The following is a 27,098-nucleotide window of genomic DNA, read 5'->3' as shown; positions in this document are numbered from 1 at the left end:
CGTCGTCTCCCGCTGTTTTCCCGTTTTTCAGTTTGCATATTGCATCTTTTACTTCTGTATAGGTCAATTCTTCTTCTTCACCTTGTTCCGGGTTCATTATTGTTTCTCTTTCTTCTTCTACATCCGTTTCTTGATACATTTCTTCGAAATACTTCTGCCATGTTTCTGCTTCTATGGCTACATTAGCTGTCCGTTTTCTACTACCTAGCTTTAAGTATTGGTACAGTGGTTTTGAATTGTGTCTCTTATTTTCTGTTTCGATCTCGTTCATAATTTCGTCTACTTTTTTATTTTTCTTTGATTTAAACAATTTCTTTGTCTTTTTCCTTTGATCTTGGTATTTTTCTCGTTCCTCTTCTTTACCTGTGCTTAGCCATTTCAATCTTGTTTTATTCTTTTTGTCCACTGCTAGTTTGCATTCTTCGTCAAACCAATTGTTTCTTCTTTCTTTTTGCATTTTTCCAACTACTTTCTCTGCTGCAGTGTTTATTCCTTGTTTGATTTTTTTCCACTGCTCCTCCATTTCTTGTTCCTCCTTGAACTGCATCTCTACATTTACTTCTTTTACAAATCTTCTTTTTACTCCTTTATCTTTCAATTTATCTACGTCCCATCTTCCCTGTGCTTTTCGTCTTTCATTCTTTGTTGTTTTTATTTTACATTTTGCAATCACTAGCATATGGTCCGAATAGATGTTTGCCCCTCTGTGAGATCTCACGTCATTTATCGACTGTTTGTGTGACTTTTTAATTAGTACATGGTCTATTTGATTCCCCTCCAGACTGCCTGGTCTCATCCATGTTATCTTGTGTATGTTTTTGTGTTTATATCTCGTGCTACTTATGTCCATGTTTAATGCCGCTGCTAAATTACATAATCGTTCTCCATTATTGTTTGTTGTGCTATGTAATGAGTTTTCCCCTGCAACCTCCCTAAAGCATTTTTCGTTACCTATTTGTGCGTTGAAATCGCCTATAATAATTAATATATCTTCTCCCGGGATTTTTTCGGCATTTTCTTCTAGTGTTTCATAGAACTGTTGTTTTATTAAGTCATCACTGTTTTCTGTGGGTGCATAGACATTTATTATGGACAACTTGTTCGGTTTGCTGTTTACTCTTATGTATGATAATCTTTGACTTATGGGTTTAAATTCCATAACTTTATGCCTCATTTCCCCTAACACAATAAAAGCAGTTCCTCCATATCCTTGTTTTTCTTCTCCAGCATACCATACTGTATAATTTTCTTTTTCGATTTTTCCATGTCCCCCCCATGCTACACTTAGGATCTTCATATTTTCCCAAGAAAAACTTTATGACATAAGACAACAGTATTATGAATTTCATTAACATCTGTTGAATAGATTTTGCAAAATAAATTTTGCAATCCAGCTTTCGCAAAAAAAATTAATTTTTTTAAAATCTCGCAGGACTGAATATAAAGCAGACAGCAAGTTTAATTTTTTTACATATAGACGAATACCGTACCTTTCATTTTCAATTTGCAAAATTAAAATCGGTTAACCACTACGGCGTCAGGATTTTTTTAATTACACATTTTTTTTGGTGCTACGCGCAGGACAGCGGATAGTTTGTTCTGATTTTGCATGCCAATGACCTTTGATAATTATTGACAAATTTTAATTTTTAGTACATTTCGATATAAATAAATAAATTTGTTTATTGCAAAATAAAAACACATGCGTTGTCCTTTGACATAACACTTTTTTGGCAAAAATTTTCTTTGTTAATATATTTTAAGTTAGAGCATAAAAGTTTATTATTTTTAAACATATGCAACTGTTTAAATAATATTTCACAAACAATAATCAAATTAGTTTGATTTTTGTGGAATTAAAATATTAAAATACATACAAAAAAAATTTAGTGTAAGAAAATAATATACAGTCGGAAAAATGAAAGAATACCCATGAACGAACATATAAAACACGTTGTATTTTCCTGTCGCCGTGTCACAAAGAAAATTGTCTAGTGCAAGTACATAATATAACAATAATTATTACATGTACTTGCGCTGGCCAATTTTTTGTCTGACACGGTGACAGGAACATACAGCGGGTTTTATATGCTCGTTCAGGGGTATTCTTTCATTTTTCCTACTGTATTAGATACAGATTGGAAGACATTTTGGTGGAAATCAACTTGTGTGAATCGAACACCGCTGTCCTGCGCGTAGCACCAAAAATTAATGTTTGATTAAAAAAATTGCTGACGCCGTGGTAGTTAATTGATTTTAATTTTAAAAATTGAAAATGAAAGGTACGGTATTCTTCTATACGTAAAAAGAACACAACTTCATATCTGCTCTATTTTCAGTCCTGCAACATTTTGAAAAAATGAATTTTTTTGCGAAAGCTGGATTGCAAAATTTATTTTGCAAAATCTATTGCACCGATAATAATGAAATCTATAGCATGGTTTAAATATATTATATAGTTTTTCTGGGTAAAATATAAAGGTCCTAAATGTGGCATAAATGGTCGAAAAACGTAAAATGGAAATACTTGTTTTTTTATGGTTTTTTTCGCAATTATTGCTATTTTTCAACAAGGGTGACAATTTTTAAAATTTGTAACCAATTAACCAATCCTATATTATAGGAAATTTAATTACGCAACTTTTATATTAGTACAACTTGTCTCGAAAGTGAATACTTTGAAAGTTATAATCAAAAAATGAAGAAAATAATCGAATTTTTCCTTCATTTTTTGTTATTTTGATTGTTTAAACAATGTTCTGGACATTTTTGAGTGGGAGGATAACCCAATTATTATTATAGGAGTTAATTCCAAAAAACTTCTGCAAAAAAATACGAGTCACCTCTCAACGTCCATCTCAAAATAGATGCGACCTGGACTATCATGACATGGATGCCGTGGCGGTATCTGCCGTGCTCTAACTAGTTTCAACTCTTGTTAGAGTTTCTTCAGAAAGCACATATTTGATTCTCTCCAAACCACCGAAATTCTGGCCGTCAGCCTCAATCCGCAAACGAAAGATTATCGTGACATGTGTAATTTTACCGTGCTGGACAGGCGAGTAGTGAGATGTAACCTGATAGATCTCCCTCGGCCTTCTTTGCTCCGGCGATTCGTTGGCTTGCAAATTTTAGAAGCCACGAATGGTGTAATCAGAAGGTTAGTTCTGATAAAGTTTTATTGAAGTGAAAACTTCTTTAGGGACGTTGTTCGATTTTTGGATAGGGGAAATAGCATTGAATTCGCGACCGTCATCGCGACCGTCATTGCGACCGTCATCGCGACCGTCATTGCGACCGTCGTCGCTTATGTTATATATTATGTGCATGTATACATAAATTGTGTAGAGGTATTTAAATTTAAAATAAATGTAAAACCTATTTTAGGATGGGGAAAAGGATTGATTTCGCGACCATCATCGCGACCGTCATCACTTCGGCGAAATAAATTTTTTACATAATATATAGGTGTATTATGTGTAGGTTTATATAAATTGTATAGAACTATTTAAATTTAAAATAAATGTAAAACTTATTTTAGGATGGGGAAAAAGGATTTATTTCGCGACCGTCATCGCGACCGTCATTTCTTCGGCGAAATAAATGTTGTACATATAATTATTATGTGTATATTTTCCCCTTTTTGGATGGGGAAAAAGCATTGAGCTCGTAATTTAGATACTACCTATAAGAATATGCCGACTTCTGTCGGCACTCCCATGAGTACTTTAATTTTTTTTTATACTGTTAATATTAAAAGTGAAACTTTCGTTAGTATGGCACATCATTATTTGACACATCTTTCTGCTCATATATTTACTCTTGTGGTGCTTCTTTGATAATTCTTTTCCATGCTGTTCTGTTTTGAGCTAATTGTTTTACCATACTACATTGCAGTCCTCTCTTCTCTGCTTTCTATCTAACTTCTCAGCTCATTCTTGGGCGGCCTACTTTGTTTTTACCTTTTACCCTGACTTCATATAATTTTTTGTTGTTCTTTTGTCGTTCATTCTATGGATGTGGCCTAGCCATCCTAACTGTCGTTCTCTTATAATTGTCTCTATGGGTTTTAACTTTAGAGCTTGAGTTATTGTGTCGTTTCTTATTTTGTCACTTTTTGTGACCCCTTCTATTTTTCTTGAGGATCTCATCTCTGTAGCTTTGATTTTTCTTTTGTTGTTCTTTGTTAGCGTCCACGACCGACTCCCATAGACGATTGATGGCCATACCACTTTTTGATACACTTCTGTTTTTACTTCTTTGAGTATCTCTTCCTTTCTAAAGAACGTATTTGTTAATGTATTATAAATTGTCCCTGCTTTTCCTATTTTATTGTATTTTCTTTGTCTATTTTATCATATTCTTCAATAAATTGTACCTTAGCTGTACTTGTAGCTGTTTACTTGTTCTAACACTTGTCCTTCTACCTTAATTTTTATCACTATTTTTTGTAGGTGTCATAACCATTGTTTTACTTTTATCGGTGTTTATTTCCATCTTCATTTTTCTTAGTTATTTTATATAAATGTTTATTATTTGTTGCAGTTTCTCTTCCGTATGAGCTAACAGTACCATTTAGTTTAGTAATTCTTGTATTTGTACATTGTTCATTTTCCATTTTCCCAAAATCATATCTTTAGTTTTCTCGTTGCATTGCTTTATTGCGTCATCAAGTACCATTGAGAAAGGTAATGGATTTAGTACGCAGCCTTCTTTTAGTCCTATCTTTGCTTGGAATTCATCAGATTCTTAATTATGAGTCCTTAGTCCTTATTATTATTTTATTATTTTTTATATAAGGCTTTAATGAATTCTAACATATCCTTTTCTATTTCATTTTTCTTAAAATATTTCCATATATTTCTTTTCTTATTCTATCAAAAGCTATTTTCAAATCAATAAAGTATATATGTATCTCTTTGCCTTTCATCAACAGTTTTTCTCCTATTTGTCTCAATATATAGACAAATAAGAAAAAAACTGTGAAAAGCAAAGAGATACATAATAATCATATTACGCTTTATTGATTTTATAAGTCTATAAGTGTAGTGACAAATATTGATGTTAGGGAAATCGCTTGGTTAAACTCGCTTGAACATAATATACTCCAGGCTGTGGGTGAAAAAACGTGATATAATTCAGGAATTTTTGAAACCTATCAGGTGTTGTAAAGGACGATGCCAGGAATAAATTCTACTAAAATGTAACCAAAAATATTGTGCGCTTTTTTTTATATTGCGATTTTCATTTGTTAAATTTACAATTTTTAAAGATTTTTAATTTTGCAGCTTAGGATATTGATTTTAGAGAAAAACTTTTTAATAGAAAGTTGTAGTAAATTAAAAAACCTACAATTTGAGCTACGGTAAGTTCAATTTAGTTTATTAGTTATTGCAAAACGGCCCGCGAAAAGTCCAAAATGGCCGTTTTTTACAATTGCATTATTTATTGTACAAATCATTTTTTTATATTTTTTAAAGCTCTGAAAGGAAGATCTTTCAATTACAAACATAAAAAAAAATTTAAAGCCAGATTAACGAATTTGTTGCTTAGATATTATAAATTGTTTATCCCAAGAGGTCAAATGTCGAAGGCTATAACTTTTTGAAACAAAAATCGTAGAAAGTTGGTGAAACATCCAATCTCCTTCTAAAGAGTTATATTTTCATATACCGATGTAAATAAATGCGTAAAACATTTTTAAACCTCTAATTTTTGGGTTTGAATATAAGGGGGCAAATTTCGTTAAAAAACATTTAGAGCTGAAGCGGCCCTGTACATTCTATGAGTTTTTAACTTACAGATTATTGTTGCTGAAGACGAAAAGAAGATTTATAAAAAAATAAAAAAAATCTACGACCAACTGAAGCCGAGATAATTTTTGGGATTGAAAATAAGGGAGCAAATTTCGTTATAAACATTTAGAGCTGAAGCGGCCCTGTACATCCTATGAGTTTATAACTTACAGATTAAAGTTGCTGAAAATGGAAGGAAGATTTTAAAAAAATAAAAAATTTTTACAACCAACTGAAGCCGAGATAATTGTTTTTTTTTTCTTAAATTGTAGTGCCTTTATTTATAACAATTTAAAAATTATTTTACAGTCATTGACTAAAGAAAGACTTATATTTTCTTAAAATAAAAATTATTATAAAATTTAATTACATTTAATTATTAAAAATTATTTTTAAAATCGGTGCTTTTGCGAGCGGCCGAATTTTGCCAATCGCCCGGCTCGATTTAAATTTAAATTCGCGCGCTCGAAAAATTTTTACTTAACTTGTATTAAATTTTGATAGTAAACAATTTAATAATATTACCATTATAATATACAGTCTGTTTACCACTGTATTTGTTTTTCTTGATAAACTTTTATATGTGAAATCTCATTTCTGAAGAAATAATATTACAAAAATGATACATATAATAATATATGAAATATATAACTATATTTTTAATTTTTTCATTGTTATATAAATATAATAATAATGCTAACCATTAATAATAATGTTAGTCTTATTATACCATATAAAACTTTTTCTTCTTGTAGTGACTATCCGTTTTGGATGTTGGCGAACATCCAAAACGGATAGTCACTACAAGAAGAAAAAGTTTTATATTGTATAATAAGAACTAACATTATTATTATTATATTTATATAACAATGAAAAAATTAAAAATATAGTTATATATTTCATATATTATTATATGTATCATTTTTGTAATATTATTTCTTCAGAAATGAGATTTCACATATAAAAGTTTATCAAGAAAAACAAATATGTACAGTGGTAAACCGACTGTATATTATAATGGTATAATTAATAAATTGTTTTCTGTCAAAATTTAATACTAGTTACGTAAAAATTTTCCGAGCGCGCGGATTTGAAGCGAGCCGGGCGATTTGCAAAATTCGGCCGCTCGCAAAAGCACCGAATTTAAAAATAATTTTTAATAATTAAATGTAATTATATTTTATAATAATTTTTATTTTTAGATAATATAAGTCTTTCTTTAGTCAACGACTGTAAAATAATTTCTTAATTGTTATAAATAAAGGCACTACGTTTTAGGAAAAAAAAAACAATTATCTCGGCTTCAGTTGGTTGTAGGAAATTTTTATTTTTTTTTAAATCTTCGTTTCGTCTTCAGCAACTTTAATCTGTAAGTTAGAAACTCATAGGATATACAGGGCCGCTGCAGCTCTAAATGTTTATAACGAAATTTGCCCCCTTATTTTCAAACCCAAAAATTATCTCGGCTTCAGTAGGTCGTAGAAATTTTTTTATTTTTTTTATAAGTCTTCGTTTCATCTTCAGCAACAATAATCTGTAAGGTAAAAGCTCATAGGATGTACAGGGCCGCTTCAGCTCTAAATGTTTTTACGAAATTTTCCCCCTTATTTTCAAACCCAAAAATTAGAGGTTTAAAAATGTTTTACTCATTTATTTACATCAGAATATGAAAACATAACTCTTTAGAAGGAGATTGGATGTTTCACCAACTCTCTACGATTTTTTTTCAAAAAGTTATAACCTTCGACATTTGACCTCTTGGGATAAACCATTTATAATATCTAAGCAACAAATTCGTTAATCTAGCTTTACAACTTTTTTTATGTTTGGAATTGAAAGATCTTCATTTTAAAGCTTTAAAAAATATTATAAAATGATTTGTACAATAAATAATGCAATTGTAAAAAACGGCCAATTTGGACTTTTCGGCTGTTTTGCAATAACCAATAAACGAAATTAAACTTACCATAGCTCAAATTGTAGGTTTTTAATTTACTACAATTTTCTATTAAAAAGTTTTTCTCTAAAATCAATATCCTAAGCTGCAAAATTATAAATCTTTAACAATTGCAAATTTAACAAATGAAAATCGCGATATAAAAAAAGCGCACAATATTTTTGGTTACATTTTAGTAGAAGTTATTCCTGGCATCGTCCTTTACAACACCTGATAGGTTTCAAAAATTCCTGAATTATATCCTGAAATCGACCTATTTTTCACCCACAGCCTGGGGTAATACACTTTAACTTTATTGATACAAAAACTTATAAAACAAATTGATTACATCTAAATTAAAAATTCACTTGTCTCTCGCCATTTTTCTATTGTCTATTGCCGCGCATGTCTCTTCTCTCTCGCGCATGTGTCGAGTCTCTCGCGTCGTTGAGTCGCTGTCACTCCCCACACTCTTTCGAATCGGATCGTACAACTGCACTTATTTCTGGTCGCGGCCAACTGCACTCTGGTTCTATTAATTCTCCGCAAAAATTGAGTTTAAGTGGGTAAAAATAGTGTAAAAATTCGTAATTTTTATATAGATATATAGGGAAATCCGTTTCATTCTGTTAACATTGAGGTCCTGGAATGCCATGTTTCGAAGATAGAGTGAGAGAATGTAAAAAAGTATAAGTGTATGAATTCGTGTTAGGTACTGTAGTATTTGAAATCTATAGTATGTTTGGAAGGATGTAGTGAATTTTTCAAGTAGGTGTGGTTTTATGTCAAGTGATGTGCATATTGTATGTCTGGGTATATTCGGGTCTAATCAGTATTTCTGTACTCAAGCTAATCCTCCTGCGACTCCTGCTGCTCTAATAGATGCCTTAGGATAATTCTCCAACGCAATAGGTGCACAGCACCGTAATAAGAAAAATAATGGTTAACAAAAATATGAGACTTAATGAGATGCCAAATACTAAAACTGTGATTTACGAATTTCATCTCTGACATGCCAGGCGACATGTGGGCCAAATTGTAAGTAAACTTATACGAGTAATAATGGTGTCATATACATCATACAATGACCACAAAGGATTAATCTTTGTTGTTAATCTGATGTTCCGCACTGATAGATAACAGAGAACTTTTAACAATCTTTCAATGTCCGCGTCCTCGTTAACATGACATATTATGGCCAACAAACCTCTTTCACGCAATAAACAACTTAGCTATTTTAAAAATATGTAATCGATTGTATCAGTTTAAAAATAGTACATTGTTTACCGGGTAGGAAAAGCTTAACATTCCTGGACGACTGTGAAGATTGCTAAGTCGAGGCGCAAGCCGAGACTTAGCAACACAGAGTCCAGGAATGTGGCTTTTCCTACGAGGTAAACATACTATTTTTCCCCAAATCGTTTAAAATTCGACAGATATTGATTGATTTAAAAAAAACGCGATAATTTTATTCCCAAATAAATGGTGCTTTGAAATTCCTAATAAAATTACTTGGGTTACTATGGAAACGTATTGAGGTTGAATTGTCAAACTTGACGCTTATAAATAGAACACTAACAACTGTACGGAAATATCATTTCCTTACAGTAAGGAAATGACATTTCCTTACAGTAAGGAAGTCCTGACTTTTTCTTCAAGAAATTTTGACAGAAATGTCAAAATTTCCTGGCGATTTGCGGAAATAATTATTTTTCTTTCCTGACTACCTTACAACTAATTATTAATGAATGCGGTATCACTTCCTTAGGGTGCTGTTTTCCTGAGAGGGATGCCGCCCCTTCTCGAGCGTAATTTTTTTATATTTAAAATAACGGAAAATGTTCCCTCCATTTTTCAAATAAATAAAAAATTGGTAGAGATACGCAAAATTTTGTAGAGTACAAAATTGCAAGTTTTGCAATTCTCTAAAAATATGTGTCTATATAATATATTATGTAGTCCCATATTATGAAGTTTTCGATTTATTTGAAAATACATGTATTTTACACCAGCTAAACTTCTAGAGCATACTATATAGTCCAGTAAATGAACGGTAAATACGGCGATACCGTGTAATTTTCAGGGGCAACTCCGAATTGCATGAAAATTGGTCTCTAGGTTCTACTTACACTCCACTTCAAAGTTGAATTTGTGGCGTTGGTTGCTTTTACTTGGAGGGTGATAGTCATTACTTCTCGAGGGCCAAAAATCGTACGTTTAAGATAAGCCCGGAAATGGATATATTGACTGATTACAAGCAAATTCCGTTCTATAGTTTTTTACGTAAGTCAATACTTTTTGGGTTAGTTGCGATTGAAAATGTTTCCAGACGGTTTTTCGCACATAATTAAAAAATTAAATATTTGAGGGAAAAAAATATTTTTAGCAAAAATACAGCTTAGAATTAAACGAAAAGACTAATGTATTCGTGAAGCCTATAAATCCAGCAAAAGCAAATTTATAGCTCATGAAAAATACGTTTTTCTTCTTCCAATTCCAAATCGAATATCGTAAAATAACCAAAAAATAAAGCACTTTTCGGGAAAAACCCATTTATACTTTTTTAAAGTGTTGAAAAATGCTTCATTTTAATTGTTGGTAATATTTCTAGCATTAAAAATAAGCGAGTTACGCTCAAAATAAAGTTGGCCGCCCTTTTTTTTGTAAAATAATCATGAAAATCTCCCCGTGTTTAGTTCCCCAAATGAAACTAATCGTTACCGCTGTACAAAAAATTTACTTTACTTATCTATTTTGTATATGATCTGTCAGTTTCATCGGTTTAAGGTGCTCATTTTTGAATGGTTTATAGGTGAAAGGGCTTAAACGAATCACTAATCACGAGTGTATGAAACTTTGAACAGAGCAATCTTTTGTTCCTTAACCAATTTTTGTTTTAAAGAGAAACAAAACGAAACCAGCATATTTATAACAGCAAAACCTACTTTGCTTTTTGAGATTTTTCGTATCACTAATATTTTTAAGTTATTTTGAAAAAGGAAATTTTTCCAACATTTTTAGAACAATTTTTTTTTATTATAACAATAATTTTTTTTAATAAGCACCTCAATCCAGTCAAAACTTACAGATTCTATAAACAATACATATAAATTTAAAGTAAATAGTAAAGCGGTAACGATTAACTTTATTTATGGTCCTAAATAGGAGGAGTTTTTCACGATTTTTTTCCAAAATAGGGGCCAAATTTTTTCAGCGTAACTCGTTTATTTTTGATGCTATAAACTTTTGTTAAAAACAAAAATAAAGGTTTTTTTAAACACTTTAAAAAATTTTAATAAGTTTTTCCCGGAAATTGCTTAATTTTTCGGCGATTTCACGATAAAATGTTTGATTTGTAATTAGACGAATAAGAACGTATTTTTCATGAGCTACAACTTTGCTTGTACTCGGTTTATAGACTTTACTGATACGCAGTTTTTTTGATTCTCTAATAATTTTTTTCGATAAATTTTTTTTTTTGAGTTATTTGCGAAAACCGTCCGACAACGTAGTTTTTTTTATCGAAAAATAAACATTTTCAATCGGAAATAACTCGAAAAGTAATGACATGAAAAACTCTATGGAAGGAAAGTTGCTTATAATCAGTCAATTTATCCATTTCCGGGCTTATTTTAAACATGCGTTTTTTCACCGACTCTCCACCCAAGTAAGAGCAACCAACGGCACAAATTCAACTTTGAAGTGGAAAGTAAAAAGTAAGTAGAACACAAATCAAAATTTTCATGCAATTCTGAGTTGCCTTGAAAATGACAATTCAAAACGGGCTTTTACTGGGCTAATAAGTATGTTAATAAACTAAATTATACAGAGGGTAAAGTGGAGAAAATAGTGTTAAAATATAAGACGGGTGAAGAACACAGAAAAAGGTGGAAGTTCCTAAAAATAACAGTAAAATGATAGAAATTATACCTATGATTTTAAAGTGAATAAACCAAGTAAAAAAGTCAAACAAATAAGAAAACAATGAACGTAAGCTCAGCACATACCAAGATTTACTGACAGAGATTAATAAAAGAGATTAATGATCCTTTGAACGTAGGCGCAAAATTTCAGACCAATGCTGTTTAAATACATTCCTTTTTTTTTAGAATCCTGAGAAAAATAATAAATAATTTTTAAAAAATTTAAACACGGAATGAAACATTACGTTATTACCAAGGGCTGAAAGTCCCTTAGAAAAAACAAAAAGTTTCTTTTGGATGAGATATTTGAAATTAATATTTTTTTTTATTAAATTTTTAAATCTTAATTAATATTATTTTGTTTGAAATCTCTTCTTTTCACCCTTGTAACATATTAAAATAAACATTATAGAAGTTTTCAGAGACATTCGGCTCTCGGTAATAATGTAATCTTTCATACTACGTTAAAATCTTTTAAAAATACTTACTACTTTTCTCAAGATTCGAAAAAAATGAATGCATTTAAAAAGCATTGACCCGAAATTTTTCGCCTACACTCCTAAATTAAAAATGATATTTAATAATAAATGTCTAAAATATAGAACTATTCCTAATGGGACAAAGCAGTGATAATAATCTTACAAAAAATCGCAGATACTTTTATACTCAGATGATATAATTTTACTTGCAGAAAGCAGAGAAGATTTTGAAATGCAATGGTAAAACAATAATAATTGTAACAAATCTCAAAAAAAAATTTAAGTCTGTAAATAAAAAAAACAAAAGTCGTTAGATCAAATGATAAAGAATAAATAACAAACAACAATGAAATGGACAAGTAACCGAATATATTTAAGCAAAAACATAACAACCCCCTCTGTGGCAAAGCAGTGATAATAATCTTACAAAAAATCGCAGATACTTTTATACTCAGATGATATAATTTTACTTGCAGAAAGCAGAGAAGATTTTGAAATGCAATGGTAAAACAATAATAATTGTAACAAATCTCAAAAAAAAATTTAAGTCTGTAAATAAAAAAAACAAAAGTCGTTAGATCAAATGATAAAGAATAAATAACAAACAACAATGAAATGGACAAGTAACCGAATACATTTAAGCAAAAACATAACCCCCTCTGTGGCTCAGTGGTAAGAGCGCCTACCTTTGGATCGAAAGGTCGTGAATTCGAATCTCACCAGGGTCAGAGATTTTTCGGACAGCTTGTTTATTAGTGCACCCTATGTAACCTACATCTGAATCTTATGTTTGTGAGTCACAGTGTTGCCATACTTTTTTTATTTCTTTCATAATTTCAATCAATGTTAAATTTACCTAGAAGAATAATAGAATAATTTTATAAGAACGTTTAAATTGACCCCAATTTTGAAAAAATATGAAAACTTTGAATTATCCACGTCCGTCTGTCCGTCCGTCCGTCCGTCGGTCTGTCTGTCCGTGAACACAACTCCTCCGTTATTATACCAGGTAGAATGACAAATGAGGTGTCGAATGAAAGATTATAATCCAAGGACGGTACTAAAGGTGAGAAATATGACTTAAGGTGATACAGTAGCAATCAACAGGTAGCAACAAAAGCGGTCCACGATTGCGAAAGTTCTGCGAACTTTCAAAAGTGAGGCAAGAATGAGTCGGTAATTCGACACTGACAGTGACGTTTATACTATCAAAAACAATAATTTTTATACACACAGGCGAAATGTCGCCAAGTTAGTGACGTTCGATTTCTTGTTATAAAAAAATCGACTTTTAGTAGTTCCAAGATTACACAAAATCTAGGCATGGGATAAAAAAGTCTATTTGAAGAAAGTTTATTTTTTTGTCTTTCTTAATGGCGGTACAGGCTCCTTTTTTCAATATTTTATTTAGTTATAGAGCAATTTCCACATAGGTACTAACATATTTCTGAAATTGGGCTCTGCACCGCCATTCTCTATTATATTACGAATATGTGTGCCAAATATCTCGACAAAATATTCAAAATTAGAGCCGCAATCTTGGAACGCGTTTGTTGTTACCTGTTGATCGCTACTGTTTCCTCTTAAGCTGTCTGTCCGTCCGTTCAGGCAGCCTAGGTCAAATTTCTAACCTTTACTACCATCCTTAGATTATAAGCTTTCATTTGACATCTCATTTGTCATTCTACCTGGTATACCTAATGACGGAGGAGTTGAGTTTACAGACTGACAGACAGACGGACGAACCGGACGTGGATAATTCAACGTTTTCACATTTTTTCAAAATTGGTAAAAACAACAACAAAAAAAACTTTACATAATTGATGTTTCAAAACTATTTTTAAATGCAACTTTATGTAATGTGATAGTACGAAAAAATAGAGGATATGGCAACGGTGTTACATGTCAAGGATCCAATGCCAACTTACGCACATATATATTAGGGTGCACTAATAAACAAGCTGTCGGATTTTTCGTTTATTATAAATTAATAAATGAAAATAGTTTCTGTCCTTGTGGGATCGGTACTCACCGGAGGGACCGCAGACGTTCGGATACAATTGGCGTCTCTTGCAAAGACAATGACGTCGACTTTGCAAAGTAACAAGACACTTACTCGACACACACACTGCACATGACACCAGGTACTAACTGCACAAAGTCACCGTACCTACCATGCCAATGGCCATTAGTTGTCGAGGCATTAGCTACATAAAAAAAAACAACAATAAGGAAAAATAATAAACATATCGAAGTACACATCACAAAATAAATTTTTGTTTTTGTTTTCACCCAATTTTGAAAAAATATGAAAACTTTAAATTATCCACGTCCGTCTGTCCGTCTGTCTATCTGTATGTCTGTCTGTCTGTCTGTCTGTCTGTCTGTCTGTGATCACAACTCCTCCGTCAATATACCAGCTAGAATGACAAGTGAGGTGTCAAATGAAAGCTTATAATCCAAGGATGGTACTAAAGGTGAGATATTTGACCTAGGATGTCTGTCCGTCGGTCCGTCCGACCGCGAATATATTTCTTCTGTCATTATAACAGCTAGAATGACAAATGAGGTGTCAAATGAAAGCTTATGATCCAAGAATGGTAGTAAATGTGAAATATTTGACCTAGGCTGTCTGCCCGTCGGTTCGTCGGTCCGTCCGACCGCGAATATAACTCCTCCGTCATTATGCCAGGTAGAATGAAAAATGAGGTGTCAAATGAATGCTTGTAATCCAAGGATGGTACAAAGGTGAGATATTTCACCTAAGCTGTCTGCCCGTCGGTCCGTCCGACCGCGAATAAAACTCCTCCGTCATTATACCAGGTAGTATGTCAAATGAGGTGTCAAATGAAAGCTTGTAATCCAAGGATGGTACTAAAGGTAAGATATTTGACCTAGACTGTCTGTCGGTCCGTCCGACCGCGAATAAAACTCCTCCGTCATTATACCAGGTAGAATGACAAATGAGGTGTAAAAGCTTGTAATTCAAGGATGGTACTAAAGGTGAGATATTTGACCTAGGATGTCTGTCCGTCGGTGCGTCCGACCGCGAATATATTTTTTCTGTCATTATAACAGCTAGAATGACAAATGAGGTGTAAAATGAAAGCTTATGATCCAAGAATGGTAGTAAATGTGAAATATTTGACCTAGGCTGTCTGCCCGTCGGTTCGTCGGTCCGTCCGACCGCGAATATAACTCCTCCGTCATTATGCCAGGTAGAATGAAAAATGAGGTGTCAAATGAATGCTTGTAATCCAAGGATGGTACAAAGGTGAGATATTTCACCTAAGCTGTCTGCCCGTCGGTCCGTCCGACCGCGAATAAAACACCTCCGTCATTATACCAGGTAGTATGTCAAATGAGGTGTCAAATGAAAGCTTGTAATCCAAGGATGGTACTAAAGGTAAGATATTTGACCTAGACTGTCTGTCGGTCCGTCCGACCGCGAATAAAACTCCTCCGTCATTATACCAGGTAGAATGACAAATGAGGTGTAAAAGCTTGTAATTCAAGGATGGTACTAAAGGTGAGATATTTGACCTAGGATGTCTGTCCGTCGGTGCGTCCGACCGCGTATATATTTTTTCTGTCATTATAACAGCTAGAATGACAAATGAGGTGTAAAATGAAAGCTTATGATCCAAGAATGGTAGTAAATGTGAAATATTTGACCTAGGCTGTCTGCCCGTCGGTTCGTCGGTCCGTCCGACCGCGAATATAACTCCTCCGTCATTATGCCAGGTAGAATGAAAAATGAGGTGTCAAATGAATGCTTGTACTCCAAGGATGGTACAAAGGTGAGATATTTCACCTAAGCTGTCTGCCCGTCTGTCCGTCCGACCGCGAATAAAACTCCTCCGTCATTATACCAGGTAGTATGTCAAATGAGGTGTCAAATGAAAGCTTGTAATTCAAGGATGGTACTAAAGGTGAGATATTTGACCTAGGATGTCTGTCCGTCGGTCCGTCCGACCGCAAATATATTTCTTCTGTCATTATAACAGCTAGAATGACAAATGAGGTGTCAAATGAAAGCTTATAATCCAAGAATGGTAGTAAATGTGAAATATTTGACCTAGGCTGTCTGCCCGTCGGTCCGTCCGACCGCGAATATAACTCCTATGTCATTATGCCAGGTAGAATGAAAAATGAGGTGTCAAATGAAAGCTTGTAATCCAAGGATGATACTAAAGGTAAGATATTTGACCTAGGCTGTCTGTCTGTCGCTCCGTCCGACCGCTAATATAATTCTTCCGTCATTATAACAACTAGAATGACAAATGAGGTGTCAACTGAAAGCTTACAATACAAGGATGTTACTAAATGTGAGAAATTTGACCTAGGCTGTCTGTCCGTCTGTCCGTCCGACTGCGAATATAACTCCTCCGTCACTATACCAGGTAGAATAACAACTGAGGTGTCGAATGAAAGCTTATAATCCAAGGATGGTACTAAATGTGCGAAATTTGACCTAGGACTTCCGGTTTTATAAATGCGACCAGAAGTACTGTTTTAAAGCCACCGGAATAGTACACGTGATATATTATTCGACGCTACTTTGCAAGATGGGAACAAATATATACTTCCGGTTTCATGACAGTCTGTTCATCTGTCTTGCGTCGGCGAATACAACTCATCCATTATTAATACAGATAGAATGACAAATGAGATGTCAAATGAAAGTTTATAATCCAAGCATGGTACTGAGGATGAGAAATTTGTCATCGTACTTCCGGTTTTAGAGTTGCAACGGTATCAACTGTTCTAAAGTCACCGAAATAATATAAGCGATATATTATTCGACGCGTCTTAGCAAGATGAGAACAAATTTTGGTTTTAGATTTTATATCATTTCCGCTTAAAAAGTTCTAACCAGAAGTGCTGTTATAGTCGCAGAAATAGTACATGTAACACATCAATCGAAGCGTATTGAAAAGTTGAGTTTTAATCTATGATTCCTGTTTTGAAGTCATTTATGTTTAAACAATGATGACCCAAAGTTTAGTCAAAATTACTAAAAATTAGTTAAATCGTATATCGATCGATGCAAAGTTACACGAAGCGTTCAAATATCGACTTCCATTTCTACTTTCGATTACTTTGGGTGAAAACCTAGGACTTACGAGGTCCAATTACTTGTTGTTTAATTTATTTATTACAGCAAATTTATTACAAAATCAGCAGTACTTTGAATCCTGAAGAATTTTTGTGGGTATTAGACAAAGAAAATTTAATGCTCCGGAAAATTGAAATAATTTTTCCACCAGTGAATAAATTGGTATCAATTGTACAGACACTGGTATGCACAAGAAATGCATGTATATGCACTTCTTCGACAGTTAAATGTTGCTTCTTTTGCGGAAATAACAAGAAACTATTCAAAAAATTTACAACAAATAACGATGATGAAGAAAACGATACAGTCTTATTATTTACTGATAAATAAATAAAGTAATATATTATTATTTTACAAACAATAATGAATAAATATGAGAGATTTGGGATTTTGGCAAAAGATGCAAAAAAAATTGCAATATCTTAGCTTGTAATGGAACAATTTTAATTTTTCAAAGTTTGTTTGGTTTGGTTTTTTTTTTAACAAACAAAACAGGATTTGGTAAAAGGATATATATTATTATCTTAACTAGTTTACCCCTAGACTATTACCCGATAGATATTACAGAATTATTGGAAATTTCTGGAAAAGCAAAATGTAATAAATTTATTATTTACTTTAATGTAATACAACATTTGTTTTAATGTTATATTTAAGTAAAGTTAAAATATACTGTCACTTAACAAATCAAAGGTTGTGAGAGTCATGACATTTGAATAAGGTAGGTACGTAAAAATCATTAAAAATTTATTGGCGGTAAAAGTCGTTTGTGATAATATTTATGTCTAAAATAATATTATGGAAAATACTTTTGTAATTATTTCCTAGAATGAACTATTTACGTAGACGATTCAATAAAAATATTATGATAGGGGAGCCCAAGGGATTTTTGCAGTTACTCGAGTGCGTCGGAAAATCACAAGGGGATTGTACCTTGTACCTTGTACCCTGTAAATGAACCCCTACCATATATTTGCTCTTAATACAGGGGAGTTTGTTAAGGGGGTCCGAAAAAGTATATATACTAGAATAATTCTAAATTGTTAGGTTAAGATAAGGTACATGCAGAACCGGTGTCGGAAATTTGGTCGAGAACACTTCGTCGACGGAAAATTAGGCGACAACGTTTGGTCGACAAACAGTTGGTCGAATGCACAATTCATCGAATGACAATTCGTCGACGAACATTTGATCGAATGGATTTTTCGTCCACAAAGACCCAAAGGGAATAATACGTGGCGGAAACACACCAATATATAAAGTTAGTTTCTTTGTACCATATCAAAAAAAATATTTTATAGATTTCCAGTCCTAAGTCTTGGATAAAGTGTAAAGAGTAGTTTATTCTCACGATTTCTTTACTTTTTTATTGATATTGACTGATTATTGCAGTCGAAAACATTGTACGGAAATGCCTCGTTTTCCGAACAATTTATTTACCTCAGCATCTCGCATATTTCGTCTTGTCCGCAAGTGGCCCCAAATGTGACTTGTCCGGAAATGCTCCGTTCGCAAGTGCAACGACACAAAAAAGAAGAACGGTACAACATCACTAATTAAAATATCGATTTATATTTGCTGTCTACTCTCGCACCGCAGACAATTTTTTCATCAAATTTAAAAATAATTAACATTTAGAAAAAAATTAACAAAACCCAAAAAAAATAAATTCAGGTATACATAATACAATAATCCAGTTAACAAAATAAAAACCAATAATCTGTCATTTGTCACCATTAATCACTTTATCCTCTAAAGATAAATATCAGTTTGTCGATGAAAAATCCATTCGAACAAATGTTCGTCGGCGACCGAAAATGTTTGTCGACCAAAGGTTGTCGACTAATTTTCCGTCGACGAAGTGTTCTCGACCGACTTTCCTAGACCAGGGGTCGGCAACCTGCGGCTCGCGAGCCGCATGCGGCTCTTTGGATGTGAAGCTGCGGCTCTTTAGTTTCACACGCAAATATTATTTATTTTACCAAAATAATTACCAAAATATCGCGATAAAACCAATGCAAATGTTGACACGAATTACTTTAGCACAGTTACAAAAAAAATTAAAGATGAATTTGCTGGCACATTTGAATAATTCAAAACCAACAAAATCACTCTAACATTCATAGTAAATCCTCTCAACAAAAATAGTAACGAAATCCACGTTGAGCCATTTGGAATAATTGATACTTGATTTTTAGGAATGCAATTGATCGATAAAAAAGTAAAGCTTTGTGGAGTGGAAAACTTACAGAATTGAAAAGCAAGTTGGAAGAGTAGGAGGTCCAGAAATGTATGTACGTAACGTAACAAAAGTGGACAGCTTTGAAAGAAATGCCGCGAATTGAGGGACTTATATTCGACGCATGGAATAGTCTTCCAGATTGCTAGTGCTACAGTGAGGTAAAGAAGTTGGCATTTGGAGTGCTAACTATATTTGGATCGATATATTCTTGCGAAAAAGCGTTCTCTTGCATGAATATAATTAAAAGTAAACTAAAAAGCAAACTAACAAATGAAAATTTAGAGTTGTGTTTGAAACTGAAAACAACAAGTTATGAGCCAGATTTACCCAAACTTTCTAAAACCATACAAATCCAACGCTCCCATTGAGATTAAATGCTCAATTGTTTGTCATTGAAGTACAAGTTAGTGTTGTAAGTGAATATTTGTTTTAATTTTTAACTCAAATAAATGAAATGTAAGAAAATATATACATATTATGTCAAAAACACTACATAATATACAGTGAGCACGTAAAGGTTGGAATAAATTCATTTTCTCGAGAATGGACGATTTTGGAAAAAAATCCCGAAACAGGTCAATTTTTATTTTTAAATTACGACTTTTTGGCATATATCTCTTACTAGTGGCGTCACCCTTCTAGGCGTGATGACGTCATCGATGATTTTTTTAAATGAGAATATGGTAGTGTGATAGCTCATTTGAAAGATAATTCAATTCTCTATTCAGTAATATAAACATTCACATAATTATTTATACAAGGTACCCAAAAAATTTTTTTTTGAATTAAATTTATTGACATAAAAAGAAGAATGTGTGTAATTTATTTAATTCAAAATACATTTTACTGCTATCCGAAAACAGGAAAAAAATGTTTATTTGGCAAATAAGTATTGTTTTCTGCTTAAATTCAATATTAAAGCAGCCACCCACCAGCCTCGTGACAATTTGAACATTTAATTTAAGCGAAAAGCAATGATTACTTTTCAAATAAATATTTTTTTATGTTTTCTGAGAGCAGTAAAATGTGTTTTGAATTAAATAAATTACATACATTCTTCTTTTTATGTCAATAAATTTAATCCAAAAAAATTTGTTTTGGACACTCTGTATAAATAATTATGTGAATGTTTATATTACTGAATAGAGAATTGAATTATCTTTCAAATGAGCTATCACACGACCATATTCTCATTTAAAAAAATCATCGATGACGTCATCACGCCCAGAAGGGTGACGCCACTAGTAAGAGATATATGCCAAAAAGTCGTAATTTAAAAATAAAAATTGACCTGTTTCGGGATTTTTTTCCAAAATCGTCCATTCTCGAGAAAATGAATTTATTCCAACCTTTACGTGCTCACTGCATACATATTATGAATAAATAGATTAATTTTTTTATCAAAGAACTTTTATTTATGTGAGTACAATTTATTGTCGACAAAAAAAATTGTGACTCTTTAAAAACTTTGAAATTTTGTAAATTGTAATTTTTGGCTCTTCCGACTCAAAAGGTTGCCGACCCCTGTCCTAGACCCATGCAGAACAGTGTCTATTTAAAAAATCTGACGATTTGTGCGGGGCGTAAGGAAATGGGCGAGTCACAAAATTTCACAAAAAAAAGTGAATATTTCGCGAAGTGAACGTCAGATCAAAAACCGAAATATATGTGGAAAGGAAAAATTAGATTAAAAAATGGAAAGTCCCCACTAAAGCGGAAAATTTAACTTAGGTTTTTTTGGTTTTAGGACCTAATGTTCACAACCCAATAGGTCCCCATAATACTCGAGTGACTGCAAATTTAGTAGATATATTTGCCTCCCTTACTATTACTTGTTTACGTAAAGGATTACCATTACCTGCATAAGCTAAGAGAATATATGTTTGCAAATACGAGGACCGACATTATATGGTTATTCATCTTCTTCTTTTTCTTTTAATATGACTATGTCCTGTTCCTTCTGTTACAGTCTCTGTTGCAATCCGGAGCTCCAGATGTCCTATCATCGTTTTTTGGGTCTTCCTATGGGCCGCTTACTGTTGGGCTTCTGTTTCTTCGCCCATTTCGCCATACGTTCAGGGTCCATCCGAAATACGTGGTCTATCCACATGCGTCGTCGTACTCTTGTCTATCTCACTACGTCTTGAATGCTTAGCTCTCTCAATGTATCTTCGTTTCGTATTCTGTCTCTGAGTGTGATACCTCTTATGGATCTTAGGGTTTTCATCTCTGTTGTTCTCAATATTTGTTTGATCTTTGTTGTTTCGGCACTTGTCTCAGCTGCTTATGTTACTACGGGTCTATCACATGTCTTATAAATGCGGACTTTTCTTTCGGTGCTCTTATATTTATTCCGCCAGATGCCTGTCGCTAGATATTTCCACATCCAAGTATCTAGAAGCCATTACCTGTTCGATTATATGGTCGCACACTACTCATTTACATCTAATTGGGTTCTTGTATATTAGCATCAATTGGGTTTTCTCTGTTGATAGTGTCAGGTTATACTTTTCGGCAGTTATTTTAAATTTTTGTAGTAAGCATTGTGAGTCATCCTCGTTTTCGGCTATTAAGATTGTATCATCGGCGTAGAAAAGTATTCTCATGGTTCGGTTACCCATTTTATATCCCTTATTCATTTTGGTAACACTAGCTATAACTTCATGCATTATTAAATTAAATACGCATGGACTGAAGCAGTCCCCTTGTCTAATGCCGATATTGATTTTGATTTCTTCCGTGAACCTGTGTGTTGTTCTTATTCTTGTTTTGTTGGATCTATTGAGCTCCTTGATTTTGTTTTTGTATTTCTGACTTGTTTTTCTTTCCTAGGATAGTGAGCATGTCCTTCAATCGTACTCTGACGGATGCCTGTTTCAGATCTACAAAACATGTGAACATGGGCTTGTCGAATTCTATTGATTTGTCAACTAATTGTCGCATGATGAAGATACCGTCTACTGTAGATCTGTTTGGGCGGAAACCCTGTATCTTTTTCGATACACCGACTTTCCTGTATATTTTTTAGGATAGAATATTTGTCAATAGTTTTGATGTAGAACTGAGTAGTGTAATTCCTCGGTAGTTCATAGGATCTGTTTTTACGACTCTCTTGCAGTTGGGTATTGTTATACTCTCTCTCCATTCCTCTGGCATTGTCATGTTTACAATTTTTTGGAATAATGTTCTTATTTCTTCTATTATTTTTGTACCCCCTTATTTAATTAATTAATTTGGTATATTGTTCGGACCTGGTGTTTTTTATTTTTTGATCTCTTGATTGCTTCGTGTACTTCTTCTTGGGTGATGTTGTCATTCTCTGTTTCTTGTTGGTGAATTTTTTGTTGTGAGCAATATTTATTCATGATATACCAAATCAGTGGCAGCTAAAACATGGCTATACTAAATTTACAATCAAGATGCAGTAGAAATAAACATACAAAGACACGTTAAATGCTACTAGGAGCACTCCCGAATCATAATTTACAATGTATATACATTGTAAATCCCAAATCATGATTTAAGAAGTTTATACATTGTAAGTTATGATTCGGGAGTGCTCCTTGTAACATTTAACTTGTCTTGGTTTGTTTATTTCTACTGAATTTTGATTGTAAATTTAGTATAGATATATTCGTTTGGTATTAACAGAGAACATGATAAAGTTACAGTAAACCTATGGATAGTTTATGAAAGATGAAGATTTGTTCTATCAATATTATTTAAAAAAATGACGAAAAATAAATTCAAATATTGTAAAAATTATTTTCAAAAACGTCTATTTTTTGCTTATAAACAATTAGAATAACTTTTAACTATTACCTGCAGAAAAATTATTTGTTCTTACAAACGCTACAACATGTAGAGGATGTGCACAATGTGCAGGTGTTAACTGCCAAAACAGTGCTCCAATTTCCAATTCAATTTCCATTTCAGTGCTACACAAGAATTTTATAATAAAAAAATTCACTAGAAAATAGTTTTAGATCTACTGTAGCAGTTTCGTGCAGTGTAAAAATTAATTAAAATTATAAAAAGACACGGCTCGCACATTTTATAATAAACAACCTAAAAACTATTGTTCAATATTAACAAAATTAAGCCTTAATTGGTACGCCAATCAATGAGAGCAAGAACAGGATATTACCTCCGGATTCTATCCTACTGTATGGATTCTAATTAAATTTTGGGAATAGCCTCTACCTATCTCCTAATTAAAAGTCTACTCTATATATTATGGAGCTTTTATCTTGGGGGCGGTTTTCACCCCTCCGCGGGGGTGGAAAATTTGTTGGTTAAAATAACTACGGAAGTGGCTAGAGAACCCAATTCAAAGCAAAAACTGTTGTATACTTTTTTTAGAAAACTCAATACTTTTGAGTTATACGTGGTTGAAAATTGGCCATTTTCATTCAAACATAACACCTTTTCGAACAGCTTTTTGCGAATACCTTAAAAACTATGCATCTAACTAAAAAAACTATGTAAAAGATTTTTGTAGCCAATAAGCAAACAAAGAGATTCGTTCCTTTATAAATCTTTTAGTTATAATACAAAAAGAGATACGGTAGGTGGAAAAAGTTTATTTTTTGTGCATTCTCAAATCGGTGTATATATTCATCTTGAAATAACAGAGAAACGGTCGATTTTAGGTGTATTATGCTACCAATACCTTTTGTAGTGCTTAAAAATACCTTTAAACTTAGTAATACTAAATGTAAATCATATTCAAACTAAGCGAGAGAAGTATATTTAATATATGAGATATAGAGACTATAAAATGAGAAGTATATTTAACCTCTTATCCACCAGAATTTAAATGCATCATTTTCCTTCTCCGATACCTTTTATTCTAGTGTTATTTCTATGTTCAAAAAGTTGGACGGGTTTAAAATGAATGGTTTTTGAAAAAAAAAACAGATCAAATTATAGCAGCGCATCTTTAAATTTTATATAGTGCATTTTTAAATGAAAATGATAAGAGACACAGTAACGAAAAACAAAAACAAAATTATTACCTAGAAAAACCCTACATTTTTGTACGGTATCTTTTTTCCGTATCTCTTATCATTTTCGAGTTACATGGAGAAAAAGGAGTATTTTTGAGAAAATTTAAAAATGTGCTCTATAATTTGATCTTATGTTTTTCAAAAACCATTCATTTTCAACCCGTTCAACTTTTTGAACATAGAAATAACACTATAATAAAATGTACGAGGGGTTAAATGTACTTCTCATTTTTTTGTTAAAATACATGAGTCATCATTTTTTTATATTTCGCTTAGTTTGAATGTAATCGACATTTAATATTGCTTATTTTTAAAGTCTTTTCAATCACTACAAAAGGTATTAATTGCATTCATCTAATCCATCTAAAATCGACCGTTTCTCTATTTCAAGTTAAATACATTCGATTTAAGCATACACCAAACAACAAACTATTTTCACCCACCATATCTTTTTTTGTGTTATAACCAGATTTATGAAGGAACGAGTCTCTTTGTTTTTTTATAAGCTACAAAAATATTTGATATAGTTTTTTTAGTTAGATACAGAATTTTAATGTATTCTCAAAAAACCGTCCGAAAAGGTGTCATTTTTCAATGAAAATGGTCAACTTTCAACCACGAATATCTCAAAAGGAATTGAGTTTTTAAAAATGAATTATAGAACAGTTTTTGCTTAGAATTAGGTTATATAGCCACTTTCGAGGATATTTTTACCAAAATATTTTCCACCCATTTGAAGGGGCGGGAACCGCCCCCTATATAAACGCGCCATAGTATATAGGATAGACTTTATTTCTTGTGTTATTCCCTACTTACTGCAAAAATATCAAGTAAATCGATGTAGTAGGATGGAATTCCGAACCAAATACCCGCATTGTCTGCCCTATAGTGAATTATAAACTTACCTCACCGCCAAAGAGAAATTGAAGGAATCTGAAACAAACATAGGTTATTAACAAATTTTTATATGGCAAAGGTCTGAAATTTATTAAAAATTTTAAAAATATTATTCCGACAAAACAAATAAAAACAAGAAGGACACCTGAAGAACAACAACTTCAAATTTTGAAAAGGTAACCACACTCAGATACCTCGAAGTGACCATTTGAACAACTGAAACAGAAAGAAGTCAACGGACAATCGTAAAGGAAACCAAACCTTTGGAATAAACATAAATATGCTTGGTGTAACCTTGGTGTAAATAAAATAGAGGGCGTAAAAAAACGGCAGGTCAGAAATTAAACCTCATATTCTGGGACCAAAAATAGTTCAAATGAAACTAACTTACCTTAGTAAAACTTTAATGTGCATATAAAAAACTTATAGCCTCTTGAAGTTGCAAAATGAAAATCGGTTTTTTTCAATATATCAAAAACTATTAGAAATTTTTTATTTTAAATGGACATATGGCATTATTATCTTAAAGCCAGGAACATCTTAAAAAAATAAAAGTGTAACTTGTGCACCCCATAAAAATTTTATCAGGGTTTGGTTCCCTTAAACCCCCCTAAATATTTTTGTACGGTCCAGTTAAATTATTATAGCTTATAATTTTATTATTATATTAACTGCTATATCCTTTATTGAAATTTAAATATTTCATTGACATAATAATATTCACATAGCTGTTTTCATTTGGCCTTGGATAATGCTTGACACTTCAATTTTTGTATTCTGATCACTGACTTCAAGTTTGACTTAACAGTGGTATAATATTTCATATTAATTTCATTAAGTTTTTTTAAATCTTAAATTTTACTCAGTTCAATTTAATAAGTCAATTTCATCTCTCTTTCTACATTTAATACCTACTTAGAACTACAGAGTATGCAAACAACCGTTCTTCAGATGTCAACCGGTCCCCCATTCACTCTTTGTGTCCACAAACATTGTCGCCAACTAATCTTAGCTTATTAGTCGAGGAAATGAAGCTGGAAAAATGGCAAAACCTCGCAATTTTTTCGTCCAGCATCGATTTGTACAAAAATTTGGGATTAGGCTCATTTCATCCTCTAGTTCATTTTCTATATTGAGCCGTTGTACGCTTTTGGTTTTTTAAGGGTGAAAACTACCCCTAAAAAACTACTTGAACAAAATGATAAAACAACATTTTAAACTTTAATGTTGTCAACATTTGGTTCTTATTAGTTACATAATTATTGTTTTATGCTTTAAGATATACTATCATAATATTTCAACCCTTAAAACCACCCTTGTTGGGGTGGGTTCAAAAATTACTTAACCTAAAAGAATAATTTCGGCTTGCATCGATTTACATTAAAATTTGGGATTAGGATCATCTCACCCTGTACTTCATATTCTATAACATGCTCAAGGGTGTCGATTATCTTTAGAGGTGTAAAATACCCCTTATTGTCAAAAATTATATAAGAACATTATAAACTTTAATATGGGTAAAATTTGGTTTTGATTAGCTAAAAATAATGATTGTTTTATGCTTTAGGATATAATATCATAATATTTCAACCCTTAAAAACCACCCTTAAGAAAATTATAATTTTTATAAGTAGATAATTTAATAGATCTATACAGAAAAAAGGTAGAATTAAAGAATTACAAAAACATTTATTTACA

At 32.4% G+C, this 27,098-nt stretch overlaps 1 protein-coding gene across 1 annotated transcript in view; it reads right to left on the bottom strand.

Annotated features, from left to right (window-relative positions):
* LOC114331900 (orexin/Hypocretin receptor type 1-like) overlaps window positions 1-27,098 on the bottom strand; it is a 1,700,655-nt gene that overhangs the window by 1,426,471 nt on the left and 247,086 nt on the right. The window contains exon 2 of the mRNA XM_050658583.1: window positions 25,409-25,436. The gene's annotated coding sequence lies outside the window, so the exon portion shown is untranslated. The remainder of the gene's footprint in view (window positions 1-25,408; window positions 25,437-27,098) is intronic.

This window comes from Diabrotica virgifera, chromosome 8 (genome assembly GCF_917563875.1).
Source record: "Diabrotica virgifera virgifera chromosome 8, PGI_DIABVI_V3a".
Lineage (NCBI taxonomy): Eukaryota > Metazoa > Arthropoda > Insecta > Coleoptera > Chrysomelidae > Diabrotica > Diabrotica virgifera.
Note: the sequence above shows the minus strand (reverse complement) of the source record. Positions and strands in the feature narration are given on the sequence as shown.